This window comes from Ailuropoda melanoleuca, chromosome 9, assembly GCF_002007445.2.
Source record: "Ailuropoda melanoleuca isolate Jingjing chromosome 9, ASM200744v2, whole genome shotgun sequence".
Classification (NCBI taxonomy): domain Eukaryota; kingdom Metazoa; phylum Chordata; class Mammalia; order Carnivora; family Ursidae; genus Ailuropoda; species Ailuropoda melanoleuca.
The window spans coordinates 12710666-12725964 of NC_048226.1; the positions used below are offsets into that span (position 1 = coordinate 12710666).

The following is a 15299-nucleotide window of genomic DNA, read 5'->3' on the forward strand; positions in this document are numbered from 1 at the left end:
ACCATACCTTGGGATTGGAAAGTGTGATGCCTCCTGCTTTGCTCTTTTTTCTCAGGATTGCTTTGGCTATTTGGAGTCTTTTGTGGTTTCACACACATTTTAGGAATGTTTTCTCGACTTCTGTGAGAAAATTCCATTAGAATCTTGGTAGAGATTGCATTGGATCTTTTGGAATATTGACATTTTAACAATGTTAATTCTTCCAATTCATGAATGTGCAAAACCTTTCCACTTCTCTGTGTCTTCTTTGATTTCTTTCATCAGTGTTTTCAGATTTGAGACCTTCGACCTCCTTTGTTAAATTTATTCCTAAGTATTTTATTGTTTTTGATGGTATCATAAGTGAGATCATTTTAAATTTATTTTTTAAATGTATTGTTGCTATATAGAAAAATTACTGATTTTGTATATGAACTTTACATCCTGAATCTTTATTGAATTTATTGATTATATTTAATAGTTTGTTTTTTTGGGGGGGTTGAGTCTTTAGGATTTTCTCCATATAAAATCATATCATTGTGAATAGAGATAATTTTCATTCTTTCTTTCCAATTCTAATGCTTTTTATTTCTTTTTCTTGCCTGCTTGCTCTAGCTAAAACTTCTAGTATTCCTTGTCTTATTCCTGATCTTAGGGACAGCTTTAAACCCTTTCACCACTGAGTATGATATCAGCTATAGGCTTGTCACACATGGCCTTTATGATGTTGAGATATGTTTCATTTCTAATCATTAAGAATTTTTAACATGAATGGATGTAGAATTTTGCCAAGTGCTTTTTCTGCAGCTATTGGGATAACCATATGATTCTTTTCTTTCATTTTGTTAATCTGATGTATCACACTGATTGGCTTGCATATGTTGGAGCATCTTTTCATCCCAGGGATAAATCTCACTTGATCATGGTGAATGATTCCCTTAACGTACTGCTGAATTTCATTCGCTGCTATTTTGTTATGAGTTCTTACAATTATATTCATCAGGGATACTGGCCTTTAGTTTTCTGTTATAGTAGTGTCCTTTTCTGGGTTTGGTATCAGGATAATATGGGAGGTTTCCCTCTCAATTTTTTGGAAGAGTTTGAGAAAGATTTGTGTTAATTTTTCTTTAAATGTTTGGTAAAATTCACCATTGAGGCCATCTGGTCCTGGACTTTTCTTTCTTGGGAGATTTTTGATTCCTGATTCAATCTCATTACTAGTAATTGTTTTCTACAGCTTTTCTATTTCTTCCTGGTTCAGTCTTGATAAGTTGTATGTTTCTAAGAATCCTTCCATTTCTTCTAGGTTGTTCAATTTATTGGCATGTAATTGTTTATAGCAATCTCTTAGGATCCTTTGACTTTCTGTGGTATCCATTGTAATGTTTCTTTTTTTTAATTTATAATTTTATTGATTTTGATTTTTTTTCCCCTACTCTTGGTTAGTCTGGCTAAAGGTTTGTCAGTTTTGCTTCTGTTTTCAGAGAGCCGACTCTTAGTTGGCTAATTTTGTTTGGCTGATCTTGTTCATTTGAGATGATTAGATTTTCCCAAACAAACTAAGCTGAGGGAGTTTATTTCAAAAAACTAAAGGAATTTTCTTACAAGAAATGCTAAGAGGATTTCTTTGAGTGGAATTAAAAGAATGTTAATTAACATCATAAAAATTAAAAAAAGCTACTATAAATTTTACCGGTTAGGTAAATATATAGCCATGGTTAGATTCTGTAATATGGCGATAGTGGTGAAAAGTTTTTGTTTGAGAAAGTCAAAATCTAATCTTAGTTAGACTGTTCTTGTTTATTTGGGATGACTGTCTTTAATGTAGGCATTTATTGCTATGAATAATTGCTATGGACTTCTCTCTTTAAACTGCCTTTGCTGCATCTCACAAGTTTGGATATGTTGTATTTCCATTCTCATTTGTTTCAAGAACTTTGTTTATTCCCCCTTTATTTTTTTCGTTGCTTCACTGCTTGTTTAGAAGAGTGCTATTTAGGGGCACCTGGGTGGCTCAGTTAACCGTCTACCTTTGGCTCAGGTCATGATCCTGGAGTCCCAGGATCCAACCCTACGTCGGGCTACCCACTCAGCCAAAGTCTGCTTCTCCCTCTGACCCTCTTCCCTCTTGTGCTCTCTCTCACACACACACACTCTCTCTCTCTCCAAAAAATAAATAAAATCTTTTTTTTAAAAAAGGAAAGTGTTGTTTAATTTCCTTGCATTTATCAATTTTCCATTTCTCCTCTTGTTATTGATTTCTAATTTCATGCCATTGTGGTCAGAGAAGATACTTTGTATGATTTTAATCTTCTTGAATTTGCTAAGACTTGTTTTGTGACTTAACATATGGTCTGTCCTAGAACATGTTCCATCTGTACTTGAGAAGAATGTGTAGCTGTTCTATAGAAAGTTTTGCATATATGTGTTAGGTTCATCTGATCTATATTGTTAGTCAAATGTACTGTTTTCTTATTGATTCTCTGTCTGGATGATCTATCCATTATTGAGAGTAAGGCGTTAAAGTCCTCAAGTAGTATTGTATTGCTGTTTATTTCTCCTTTTAGCTCCTAGTTTTTGCCTTATATGTTGGATGCTCTAATGTTAGGCACATAAATATTTATAATAGCTAAATCTTCTTGATGTATTGATCCCTTTTTCATAATATATTGACCTTTGTCTCGTTTTACCATTTTTAGTTTAAAATCCATTTTGTTGATATAAGCATAGCTATCTCTGCATATTTTTGGTTACAATTTGCTTGAGTTTTTTTCCCCCATGTTTTCACTCCCAGTCTGTGTATGCCTGTTAAGGTGGGTCTCTTGTAGGCAGCATATTTTTGGATCTTTAAAAAAAAAAAACTATTCAGCTATTTTATATCTTTTAGTTGGAGAATGTAATCCGTTTATGTTTAAAGTAATTATTGATAGGTAAAGACTTACTATTGCCATTAATTGTTTCCTAGTTGTTTGTGGGTTCATTGTTCTGTTTCTTATCCTGCTGTCTTTCTTTGTGTTTTGATATATTTTGATATCAGTGTGCTTTGACTTTTTTATCATGTTCTTTTGTGTAATTTGTGTTTATGGTGAAGTTTACATAAAAGATCTTAAAATTATAATTCTATTTTAAACTGATAAGAACTTAAATAGAATTTGTGAAATTTACACTTTTACTTCTCCTCCCCCCTCACGTTTTTGGTTATAATTGTTATAATTTATGCTTTTTAAATATTGTGTAACTAATAATAGATTACAGTAGTTATGGTTATTTTAACTTACAACATTTTTTTAAAAGTGAAGATGTGAATTATGCACTCTCATCATAGTACAGAATCTAACAATGACTTTATGTTTACCAATACCAGTGAAATTTGCACTACCTTTTCATGTTTTTATAATACTAATTAGCATTCTTTTACTTCCACTCAAAGTATTCCTTTTAGCATCTCTTGTAAGGAAATTCCTTTAGTTTCTTGAATAAACTCCCTCAGTTTTTGTTTTTTGGGAAAGTCTTTATCCTTCCTTTATTTCTGAAGGACAGCTTCAGCAGTTATAGAATTTTTGAATTTTTTTCTTTCAATATCTGAATATATTATTCCATTCTCTCCTGGTCTAAAAAGTTTCACTTGAGAAATCTGTCATTAATCTTCTGGGAGTTTTTTTAAATGTAATTTCTCCTTTTTCTTGTTGCTTTTAAAATTGTTTGTCTTTCAGTTTTGCCTATTTAATTATAATGTGTCTTGATGTGGACCTATTCAGGTTCAACATAATTTGGTGGTTTTGGGGCCTCGTGGATCTGGATGTCCATTTCTTTCCACAGGTTTGAGAACTTTTCAGCCATAATTGTTTTAATATACTTTCTGTTTGTTTGTTTGTTTGTTTGTTTCTTTCTTTCTTTCTTTCTTTCTTTTCCCCCCTCCATCCTTTTCTTCCTTCCTTCCTCCTTCTGGAATTCCTATAATGTGACAATTGTTTCTTCTCATTGTGTCTAATAATTCCCATAGGTTTTCTTCACTATTCTCATTATTTTTTATTTTTGCTCCTCTGACTGGGTAATTTCCAATGTCTTATCCTTCAGGTCTCTGGTTCTTTCTTCTACATGGTTACGAAATAATTAAAGTACTCAATTCAGCTATTGCATTTTTCAACTCTAGGAATTTTTCATGGTTGCTATGTGTGTGTGTGTGTGTGTGTGTGTGTGTGTGTGTAACTTCTCCTTTTGTTCATTCATTGCTTTCCTGATTAACTTTAGTGGAATTTCTGTGTGTTTTTTGTAGTTCACGAAACTTCCTTAAGAGGATTATTCTGAATTCTTTCTCTGACAGTTCATTGATCTCCATTTATTTAGAGTCAATTTTTGGAGACTTATTAGTTTTTTGTAGTAACATCATCTTCAGTTGATTTTTTTTTTAATGATTCTTGTTTCCTTACATTGTTTTCAATGCATTTGAGGAACTGGGCCTCTTTTCTAAACTTTACAGGCTTGCTTTGGCAGAGACACTTCTTAACCAGTCAGCGCAGTTTGGGTTTCTGGATGTGTCTGCTGGTAATATCCTTGGGCAAGTGGGACCAGATATTATGGTCTATTTTCAGGGATAAGTAGTCACTTTGAGCTATGAGGATGGGAATGAGCAGGGTATGTTACTGGCTGAAAACAGTTGGCTAGAACTGCTGGCTTTGTTCCATACCCAAGTAAGGTTGCAGGATAGGATTTGCATTTGTCTGGATTGTTCGTCAGGCTTACTAGATAGTTGATGCTGGGTACTATATTCAGTATTTGATGGGGCTATGAATTATCTTCCCTGCCCTGTCAAGACAGCAGGACAGGACCCAGGGCCTTTACAGGTCTTGTTTGGGGATCCAAATCAGGCCAGAGTGCGCACTGAATTCCCTGGCCAGGTGAAGTCACTGCTTTTTCTCTGCAGATGGGTAAGCTATAAGCTGTGCTCTCTGTTCAAGTGCTACCATAAGTAGGGCTGTTGAATGAGCTATGTGGCTTCTTACGTGCTCTGGTTAGGTTCCCTGGTGGGACAGGCTGAAGCCTGTGTTCAGTGATGAGTGGAGCTGTAAATTAGAGTTCTTGCCCATATGTGTAGCAGGAGCAGCTCGAAAGCTAGTAAAGCTCTTTGTCGTCTTAACTCAAGCCAACCCGTACCCAAATGCCCTGACTGACGAGGGCCACTGGCTTTTCTCTGCAAACTATTGGCTCTGTTCTTCAGCCTCTCAGTTCTATTGCTTCTGGGCTGTATGGCTTCCAGGAGTTGTTGCCAGCATTTCTGGTCAAATGGGGTTGAAAGACATTCTCCACAGCAGGTGGGGTATATAGCAGCTTCCTTGCCTCCACAGCAGGTGGGAGGGGGAAGGGCTGGTACAGGCTCCTCTCAATTTCCCAAACAGGCTTTCTGATGGGGTGGGGCTGGAAGCTGCCCTCAATCTTGCCTAGGAAATAATCCTCCTGCCTGTGTGTGTCACAGGAATGCTTCATGCCACGTACTGGCTTTGCTCTAAGGGTGATCTCTGCCCACCTGCCTCTTGGCTCAAGTGCCATGGAACCTCACTCTTTCCGGGAGTTTTCACCAGCCCTTCTGGTCAAATGGAGCTAGAAGACACATTACCTACTGAGTGGGGCTGTAAGTCAGCTCCTTGCCTGGTTGTGGGCAAACTAGGCTCTAGGGCCACAGAATTCCTAATTTGAGGATCTGAATTAGGCAGATAGCACCCCTTTGAGTTCCCTGGTCAGAGTGCACCCCTGGCTTGCTTCTGTCACTGAGCAAAATCACTGTTTGGGATTAATACTTAAGCACTAAAGGTATGAACTTGGTGCTAAGATCTGTGTGCTGGTTGCTCAAGCCCTCCCCACCTTCTGGGTCACAGTCAGATTCCCAGTGGTTGAGCTCCACAGATTCCCCTGCAGTCTCCGTGGTGTGAGATAAGAAAAGGGGCTCTCCCAAAGCAATCCACAATGCTAGGGGTGGCTGGTTGTCCTCCCTGGGTTCTCTTATCCCATTGGAGGATCTAGAGGCTCAGAAAAGACCTCTCCGCCTGGTGCTGCCCTGGCCTGGGGGAGGGGCAGTGAGGTCCATGTGTAGCCTTCTAACGTAGCCTGTTTGGGTCTCTATGGTACTGAGGGGTCTTCAGCCCCACTCCTGCAATTTTAGGATTCTTTTGGTAGTAGACTTGATTTTGAATGATTGGTAGTTGTTCTTCTTGTGAGGGGGAGTGAAGTCAGGAATAACCTATGGCACCATCTTGGTGACCCCCTTTTTTAAAAAATAAATTTGATTTTGTCTTATATCCTCTGCCCCATTTCCCTTTTAAGACTGCTGGCAAGTATGAACATAAGTAATTGCTATTTAATAGGAGGTGCTCAAATAGAAAATGGATTCCATCACATGGTTTCAGGCACAGAACTGGAATTTTCTTTGTGAGAAATACAATAAGAACTGAAAATTGAAGATAGTTGAAAATTACAATTATGAATGTTATTTTTAAAACTGTGAGACAATTAGACATGATGAGCTGTGGATATTCTCTGATATGTTATAAACCTCAAAATATTAGCGTTGTAGCATTAGCAAAATATTAGCTAGCATAAGTTTTGAAAATGTTTTCCAGTGACAATATTTTATCCAGAAATACAAACTGCACTGACCAATTTTCACTGTTTAAATTCACAGAGCCCTTCTTCCCAAAAGCAACAAAGACCATGTTAGTTTGAGAGTTAGAGGAAAATTTGAAAAAGAGTTTGGTGTTGACATTAAAATGTCCTATTTGCTAAAACCCATCGAGTGGCAGAGTTATCAGACAGTCCAGTTCAGTTCTTAATGTGTGTTCTTGGTGAAGGGAGGGATTAGAGACTTGGGAAAGCAGATCCAGTTTTCCTCTGTTAAATTGCTCTATTTTTTTGGGGAACTCAAAGGTCAGTGGTAAGTAAACAATTATCTTTGTTTCAACATGGACTCCAGGCCAGGGAGTTAACAAAGTTTGAGGAGGAAGAGCCTCTTTCTACCCATGTTTTAGGGAAATTATTTAGTATGGCACTTCAACGATATATCTGTATAGTGCTCTGAGTAATAACCTGTCTTTTTGGCACCTTTCCATGGAAAGAAGAATCCACAGTAGCCTACAGCCCTGGGACCAGTGTCTGTCCCTAACGTTGGATGCCTGTCCAATCTAAGGAGCAATCACATGATTAAGTACAGGTCTAGAGAAAACAGACTAACTCCTTAATACTTTATAGGTTTTAGGTAAGTTTACATATCAGGGAGCAGCTATTATTAATGAAATTCTTTGCTTTTAACATAAGATTAGGTGGCCTTCACTCCCTGAGATTTAATTTCCCTACATCTAACTTAGCAGCCACCTTGCTTTCTGTGGAATCCACCCACCCACCAAATATTACTAAGTTCTCTTCAATGCCAGGGTCTGGTGTTACATACAGAATTTTTTTTTTCCTTCATAGATTTCACGTTTACATTTAAATGGAAACAAGTAAAAACATAAAAGATACGGGTGTGATGTAAGAGAGGGAGAGGGCGGGAGAATCAAGGAGTGATATACAAACCCACTAGCTTCAAAGCACTTACAGATGTTCCTCTAATGATTCTCTTCACCTCTGTTCAAGGTCCTACAGTGGGCCAGAGAAGATCAGGATTCAAAAGTCCTATGACATGAACGTCTGCATCTGAGCTCCTTCCTCCCCTGATAGGAAGTCGAGTCCAAGCCCTGACCATACGCTCACCTGCCCGGGGTTTCCTTGTACCGCAGCCATCGCTACTGTCCCAAAACCTTACCTTCACTGCTTGTTTCCAGCTCTCATTTCTCTCATTTATAATTATTACCCAGAAGTAACAACTAATCAGTGTATTAAGACCTCAGAAACTTTTATTGTTCAACCCAAAAGTAAGACTACTGAAGTACACTGGTAACTGGAAGTGAAAATTAGTAGTGACTTCAAAGATACTCGTATGAGTAGCCCTAAAATGCAATGTCACCCACATATTTTGGTTCATCCAAGAAAGTCCCTCAATAGAACATCCTCAGACATTGTCTCTGTAAAACACTTTTGCCCATTTAACCACATGACAAACTTGTTGCTCATGAAGTGATCATGAGTTTCCTTTTATCCCTACGGAATTAATATAAATCATTAGTTTTTCAAGTGTGAAGTGGTTCCAAATGAAGAGAACACTTGTCATCAAAGATGCTGAGAATATGATAGAGAATGAGACAGACCCAGTTCTTCTCTAATGGAGCCTATATTTTGATGAGAAAGACATGGTAGACAAACTTTACTAATAACTAATTACAGTGCTACCAGGAAAAAGCACCAAGATTGGTTGAAAATTCCAAACGACAATCTGAGACACTGGCAACCTGATATTTTTCATCCAACTAATATTATTGCCTCTCCTTGCTTTAACTTACTGCCTCCGGAATCACAGGGTACTTAGGTCGCACATTTTCCAAGGTCTTTGAATTTCTTCTTAAAAAAAAAAAGATTATTTTCTACCCTTCAGAAATTAAAGCAGGGAGAAATTATTAGTAAATTTTGAAGTTGGAGAAGGACATAGGGGAAGTTTGTGCTACTTAAAGTTCGTTTTCTCAGGAAGACCCTGCAGTCCACCCCCCGAGTCGAGGTTGTACTTCCTGTGCGCACAAAAGGGCCCACTGCCCAGTGATTTCAGGTTCAGGATAACCCTCAATTCTAATTAAGGCTCTTTGCAAGCCCACTAATCTGATGGGACCATAGAGCAAACTATAAGTGAGGACGTATGCCTCAAGACTATGGGATGAGACCTTGGTCTCGAATCCAGTGTTTTACCTCCTCCTTGTTTTTAAACATGCTCCGATTGCCTTGAGCATAAAAGAAGCAGTGACAGCCCTATCCCTGGCTCCATGCCATGGTAGGGGTGGCTCAGATTGCTTCATCTCCCCCAGTCTATTCCACTAAACACACTAGGGAAACTCATTCCAAGGAGTGACCAATTCGGCCATTATATTGACACAACCACATTTACTCTGATGAATGACATTTCCATTTTTTTTTGGTCACCCAGCCATTGATTGACTCTTGTTCATTTGACAACAAATGGGCAAACAACCACATCTGAAAAGTTGCAGTTTGCAAATATTCTCCTTTTANCAGTTTGCAAATATTCTCCTCGGCATGGTTTTGCTCTTTCTTTTTCCAGAATAGCAGTCTCTTTGAGGGGACAGGGCTTATGAAGTGTTTATATAATTTCCTTTTTTTTTTTTTAAGATTTTTATTTATTTATTTATTTATTTGACAGAGAGAAAGACAGCCAGCCAGAGAGGGAACACAAGCAGGGGGAATGGGAGAGGAAGAAGCAGGCTCCCAGCAGAGGAGCCCTATGCGGGGCTCTATCCCAGGACTATGGGATCACGCCCTGACCTGAAGGCAGACACTTAATGACTGAGCCACCCAGGCGCCCCTATATAATTTCCTTTGTAAAGAAATACATAAAAGTGTGATGGCATGGAATTAGGGTAAATGGCCTAAAAGCATAGGGTTTTGGTGATGAAAAGAATCTTGGGGGATTTTATGTGTCTACACCTACTTTCCCAAAGAGAATATTAAGAGACAGAAAGATGAAGTGAATTAATCAGGGTCACATGGGCAATTAAAGGCTTATTGAGCCAAGAAACTCAGATCTCCCTTTAATCCTGCAATGCAATACTGTCTACGTAAGCACTGACTTTAAGGAGCAAAACAAACAAAAACACAGTACCGAGTTGTTAAGTAAACATTGGACACACATTCAATAATCACACTATTTTGACAAGCAATGAAATGGAATAAACATCAAATGTAAAATGGTTGAGAAATTTTAGGGGAAAAAATCAGTAAGATGAATCTCACGAGCATAATAATAGCTTATAAAAAATCCAAATCACAAAGAGTACATGTTATAACCACTTGGAGAAAAGGGTGATTAGAAAGGAGTGAAGGGTGCTGGTCAAGGTCTATTTCTTTTTCTTTTCTTTTCTTTTTTTTTTTTTTTAGGTAGAAAGAGAGAGCATGAGGGTAAGTTTGGGGGCGAGGTGCAGAGGGAGAAGGAGAGAGAGAATCTTAAGCAGGCTTCATACCCAGCACAGAGCCTGAGTAGGGCTTGATATCATGACCCTGAGATCATGCAAGGTCTGTTTCTTGATGTAAGAAGTGGTTACATGTTTGTGTTCACTGTGCAAAAAACCCAGCAAACTGTTCACTTATGATTTGGACCTGTTCCTATACATACCACAATTAAAAATTTATAGTTGTTTTTTTTTTAACCTTAGGATGTTAGCCTTTCCTAAATTTCACATTTCACAAGTAATGAGGCTGAATCCTAATTCGTATTTTTTAAACTGTAGGAATATGGGAAGAAGTGGTCTTGCAAGAATCTTGGAAAATCAGGTTAATGGCTTGAATTGGGGTGAGGGGTCTCCAGATCCTATCATATGCCACTTAACTCACCTGCTGGTTTTTGTCTATAAAAGGGTGGTCATAAAATATTTACCTCCTTGAAAACGAGGGGCCATGTGGGAGGGCTGTTGAAGTCCTTTCCATTAACATGGGTATTGGCCTAGTGGTGAATCAATGTGCCCAGCTTGCAGCAAGCAGAGCCCCTCACTCACCCTCGGCCCTATGTGTCTGTAGAAAGACCACCTCTTCCGTTCTGTAATTCAGCCCTATAATTCGTCCTTCCAAAATCATTCTTCTTGTGTCAGAAGCAAATGTAAGCATCTTTTGCTACCATACACCATCCAATCTTTGGTCTAATTATTCAAAGTTTCTTAGTTTGGATTTCTCTTTGTCATTTTTGCAAAGCCACATATCCAAAGATGAGGAGGCAGATTTTGGTTAGGAGCTGGGGTGGTTTTGAAACATGGTTGCAAAATACCTCAACATTTCCTCCCACTGAGAAAATGTCTCTTGTGCCATCCCTTGAAAACAAATGGGCGGTCACCCTCAGGCCAACAGAGTGGGAGTTCTGAGGCTGAGTCATAAATGGGGACATAGCTTCCTCCTTGTTGGGATGCTTGGATGCATGGCCCTGAGCGGCCATGTAGAAAGACCAACTACTCTGAGACTGCCACGTTATAAGGAAGCCAAAAGTGGAAATGGCATGGGGAGGAACTTCAGTCTTTGAGTCTTCCCTGCCCACGTTTGTCCCAGATGACAAGTGAAGGAGCCTTCAGATGATTCCAGGCTTCAGCCATTAAGTCACTTCCCTGAACCCCAGCCTATCCCAGCTAAGGCCCCAGACATGGAGGCACAAGTCATCCCCACTGTGCCCTCACTGCATTCCTAGCCTACGGAATCCCTGAGCATAATAAAATGGTTATTTCAAGCCAGCAAGTTTTGGGGTAGTTGTGTAACAACAGAACTAAGGAATTCTAAAAGTCTAGTGAAGCTTAGCCAGTATCATTCTGCTAGAGAGTCTGGACTCTGTATGTACAAGGATGAGAAAGGCCACTTGAGATGTGAAATGGAGAAGTCTTGTGGGGCAATATCAGAGGGACGTGGGTCCCAATGCCACGCATGGCTATTGACGGAGTTACAGCTGTATCATTCACCCGGAGAGGCATTTCAATGCCTTCCTTAACATTGTCGCAGAGTTGTCCCAACAATCATAGTAATACATATAAAAGCAGTAGCTTCCTAAACTGTAAATCATCGAAACAGTAGTTGCTATTCTTGAGTTCTGCTTTCTCCTTGGTGAAGATTCTTTCCTACTGATCCTATTGACAATTTCTTGTCTTTTAGCCCGGGTGAGAGACCCACAAGGATATCTAGAATGCCTGGACCATTGAGAAGAGCCATCATATTGGCCATTGAAAGATAAAGCATGGCTCATGGTCAGTTTTGAAACTGGTTCTTGTGATTGTCGTTGGGCTGAGAAATGAGCACAAGTTCTAGTTAGAACAAGTAGCAGGCTGAGTGTCAGGACAGTACAATGTGCATTTGTGGCCAAGGCACATCTCACCTACTGCATTTTTTCACTCAGAGGAATATGCTCGTTGAAGGGTGCCAAGTGGAGAAATGGTTTTCATAATTGTTGGGTCCTATTTCTTCTGTCATCAACATTTTAAACTTGGGAGCTTTGAGTTATCCAAGCTATAAGGGAAAATTCTCCCTCACTGGAAGCTAAAGACATCCCTAACCTCTTCTGACCACAGAAGACTTCAGGATGAATTATTAACTGTAGTCTGGCCATCATTGCCTCCTTTGGTTCTACGGTAAAATGGGTGTAATATTCCTCAACAGGAAAACTTTTAACAAATAGAAATATTTGGAGCTCATAATGCAAGGAAAGGATCAGGCAGTTGCTTAACACTGTAGCAGCTTTGGTAGGGGTGGGGTGCTAACCTCAATAAGATATAAGGGAACTGATTCTGAATATCAGATTAAATTTGCTCCAGTACATCCTGGTTTGTTTTTTTTTCTCCAAACAGTATTCGATTTCATACGTCGTGTTGAAGTCTCCTCCCTGCGTGGATGCCGGATTACATCCCCCACCCTGTATCTCTTAACAAGCTCCTTGGTGCAGCTGGAATTAATGCTTCCTGTCGTTTTAAATAATGTGACATTGAAATACAATTTTTTAATGTGCTGGCATTTAACATGCCACAATATTTCAGTTATTTTACATTCATTTGGGTGCGCTAGTGTTATTACAGCTGTTATGAAATTCTGACAAAGAGGTGCATTTCTTTCTTCTGTTCCACCATAATTGCTTTTTGCCGCATCTCTGAAGCGTAACCATGGCGATCTGCAACATTCATCAGAGGACCTCTTGTTATTTCCCTTGTGTGAATGAAAAACAAAGTGGTATAAATACTCAGAGAAGTTTTTAAAAGGAAGCTTTTCCTCTTTCTTTCTTTCTTTCTTTCTTTCTTTCTTTCTTTCTTCTTTCTTTCTTCTTTCCTACCATTTTCCTTTTCTTCTTTTTTTTCACTTTCTTTTTCTTTCTTTCTTCTTTCTTTCTTCTTTCCTACCGTTTTCCTTTTCTTCTTTTTTTTCATTTTCTTTTTCTTTCTTTCTTTCTTTCTTTCTTTCTTTCTTTCTTTCTTTCTTTCTTTTTTTCTTCCCTTCCTGCCCTCCTTCCTTCTTTCCTTCCTCTCTTTCTCCCTTCCTTTTTCTTTCTTTCTTTCTTTCTTTCTTTCTTTCTTTCTTTCTTTCTTTCTTTCTTTCTTTCTTTCTTTCGTTCATTTCCAAAGGTGGAGGGACTGTTGAGGGGAAATTAAGTTTCATGGCTAGAGATTTTTCATTTATATATTTACTTTTAATGAGAGATCATCTACACAGGGCCTTTCTGTGGCAAGCACAGAGAGAAAATGAGAACTTTAGTCAGTGCCTCCAGGAAGAAGGAACTGCTGTCATCGAGAATGAAAAAGGAAATGAAAGATTTAGTCTTTTCTAAATTTGACTGGTTACAAATGAGTCCTTGTTTGAGCTGCTTAATGTGGAATATCATTAACATATTGGAACCATTTTGTTGATGTTTTGACTTGGTCTTCCTTTTTATGGGGGTGGTTGGAATTACCATGTTCTGGTTGCACTTTAAATTGCCATCTTTCTGACAATTTGGAAAAGGTTGGGAGGTCAACCCTGTCCCATTTATCTGCACTCTTCTCATCACTTTAGTCCTTCTGTTCTGGCTTATCAGGGATGATGAAGATTCAGGTAAAAAAACTGGTACAGAATTCCCATCAGATATCGTCTGTGAAATGACAGTGCAGGTAAACTGGAGGGGTCTTGCTCTATTGGGATTCTAGTACCAGCAATAAATCTGAGAGTCAACACCTGTTAATTACCACTGGTGCTGCGATTGCAGTGATGTGAGGGTAAGGAGATGGGGATCCTTCTTAATTTTATTTTCCTAGAACGAACTTCAAAAAATTTACCCCATATATTTTTTTTTCATAGTTTCTCCAGCATTTCCTTTTGGATACTGAAAAAATTAAATACTTAGCCTTTTCTATTAAGTAAGAGATTTACAAGAAGGAATCTAGTGTTCAGTGGTATCTAAAACTAATGGAATTAATTCTGGCAAGTCCTAAATATTCAATACAATTTTACCATTGTGTCTGTTGTGATCTACTGTTGGGTTTTTATGGCAAGATATATCAATAACAGTAATATATTTTCGAGGCACAATCATTGCAAAACCACATGATTATGAATAAGAAGTATCCATGCAATGGCTTGTACCAAACCTTCAACATTTGTGGAAGAGAATTATTTTTATGGAAATTCAGTATAATTCTGGGGTTAAAGTGATTTGAATTTGAACTCTGGTCTCATTATGTTCACTTCTCCCCTAAAACTTTCAGCCATCCTAACAGACTACTTCTGCTGGCCCATAGCAATAATATGTCTACAGAAACTTTTAGTAATTGTGATAGCCATGAGAGTGCGCTTTCTGATGTCCAACTTCATGGAGCTTAAGTTGTCAAGACTTCCAGCTGCCATGCTCTGAAAACCATTGCCCTATTTGCATGCAGGCCATATTTCCAATGAGCCACATGACTGAGCCAATGATTGAGTGTACATCAAGTTAATATACTGCAAGCAACTCTAATTCCATAGGTTGGTTAGGGAAGCCATTATTATCCTTATTTTGCAGATATGGACTCTAGAACTCTCAAATAACATGACTTAATATTTACGGCAACTTATTCCAGGTGTTCTAGACCCAACTTCTCTTCTGCATGAGGAAAACTTCATTTACTCATCCATTTATGTATTCAACAAATATTTGGTGACTATAGACTAGGGCAGACAATCTATTAACTGATGGCAGTAAGTCACCAATAATATTAGTTAATGAGGAATATATGTTGCTGTTAATGACCTATGAGCCCAGAGACAGATGTCCAGGTGATTCACTCAAACCAAAAGGGTTAGGGAGTGAGCTATATCTTCAGGGCAGAGGACACAGATTCTGCAAGACAGTATTCTGAGATGCCAAACACAGTTTGAGTGTTTGTCTGACTGTCCAAACCTATCTCTTGTTTCTCTGCATTCTTTTCTAAGTGGGCCCAGATAAAAGAGTCTCTAATCAGAGTTGAGTCATAAACATACAAGCCACCTACATGCTATAAAAATAGAAGGAAAGTCATATGAAGAGCCAAAAGGGCTTTAAACTTTATTTCAGAAGGAGAATTCTCTGCAGAAACAGAAAAAACAAAACTGATACATAATTAAACATGAAAGCCAACTGGAAAAACACAGGAAAAATGGGAAACATAACAATAAAACCAACACACACATATTAGAAGCAAGAACAAGTGGGATAGATGCTTCTGGAA

General features: G+C 38.5%; 1 long non-coding RNA gene across 2 annotated transcripts in view; it reads left to right on the forward strand.

Annotated features, from left to right (window-relative positions):
- Positions 1-12882, forward strand: part of LOC117803723 — a 43842-nt gene extending 30960 nt beyond the window's left edge. The window contains exons 4-5 of one of the 2 annotated variants that reach the window (XR_004627702.1): positions 11752-11843; positions 12441-12882. This is a non-coding gene — a long non-coding RNA (uncharacterized LOC117803723). The remainder of the gene's footprint in view (positions 1-11751; positions 11844-12440) is intronic. The other variant, XR_004627701.1, reaches the window with a different exon arrangement.
- The last annotated feature ends 2417 nt before the right edge of the window (positions 12883-15299 follow it).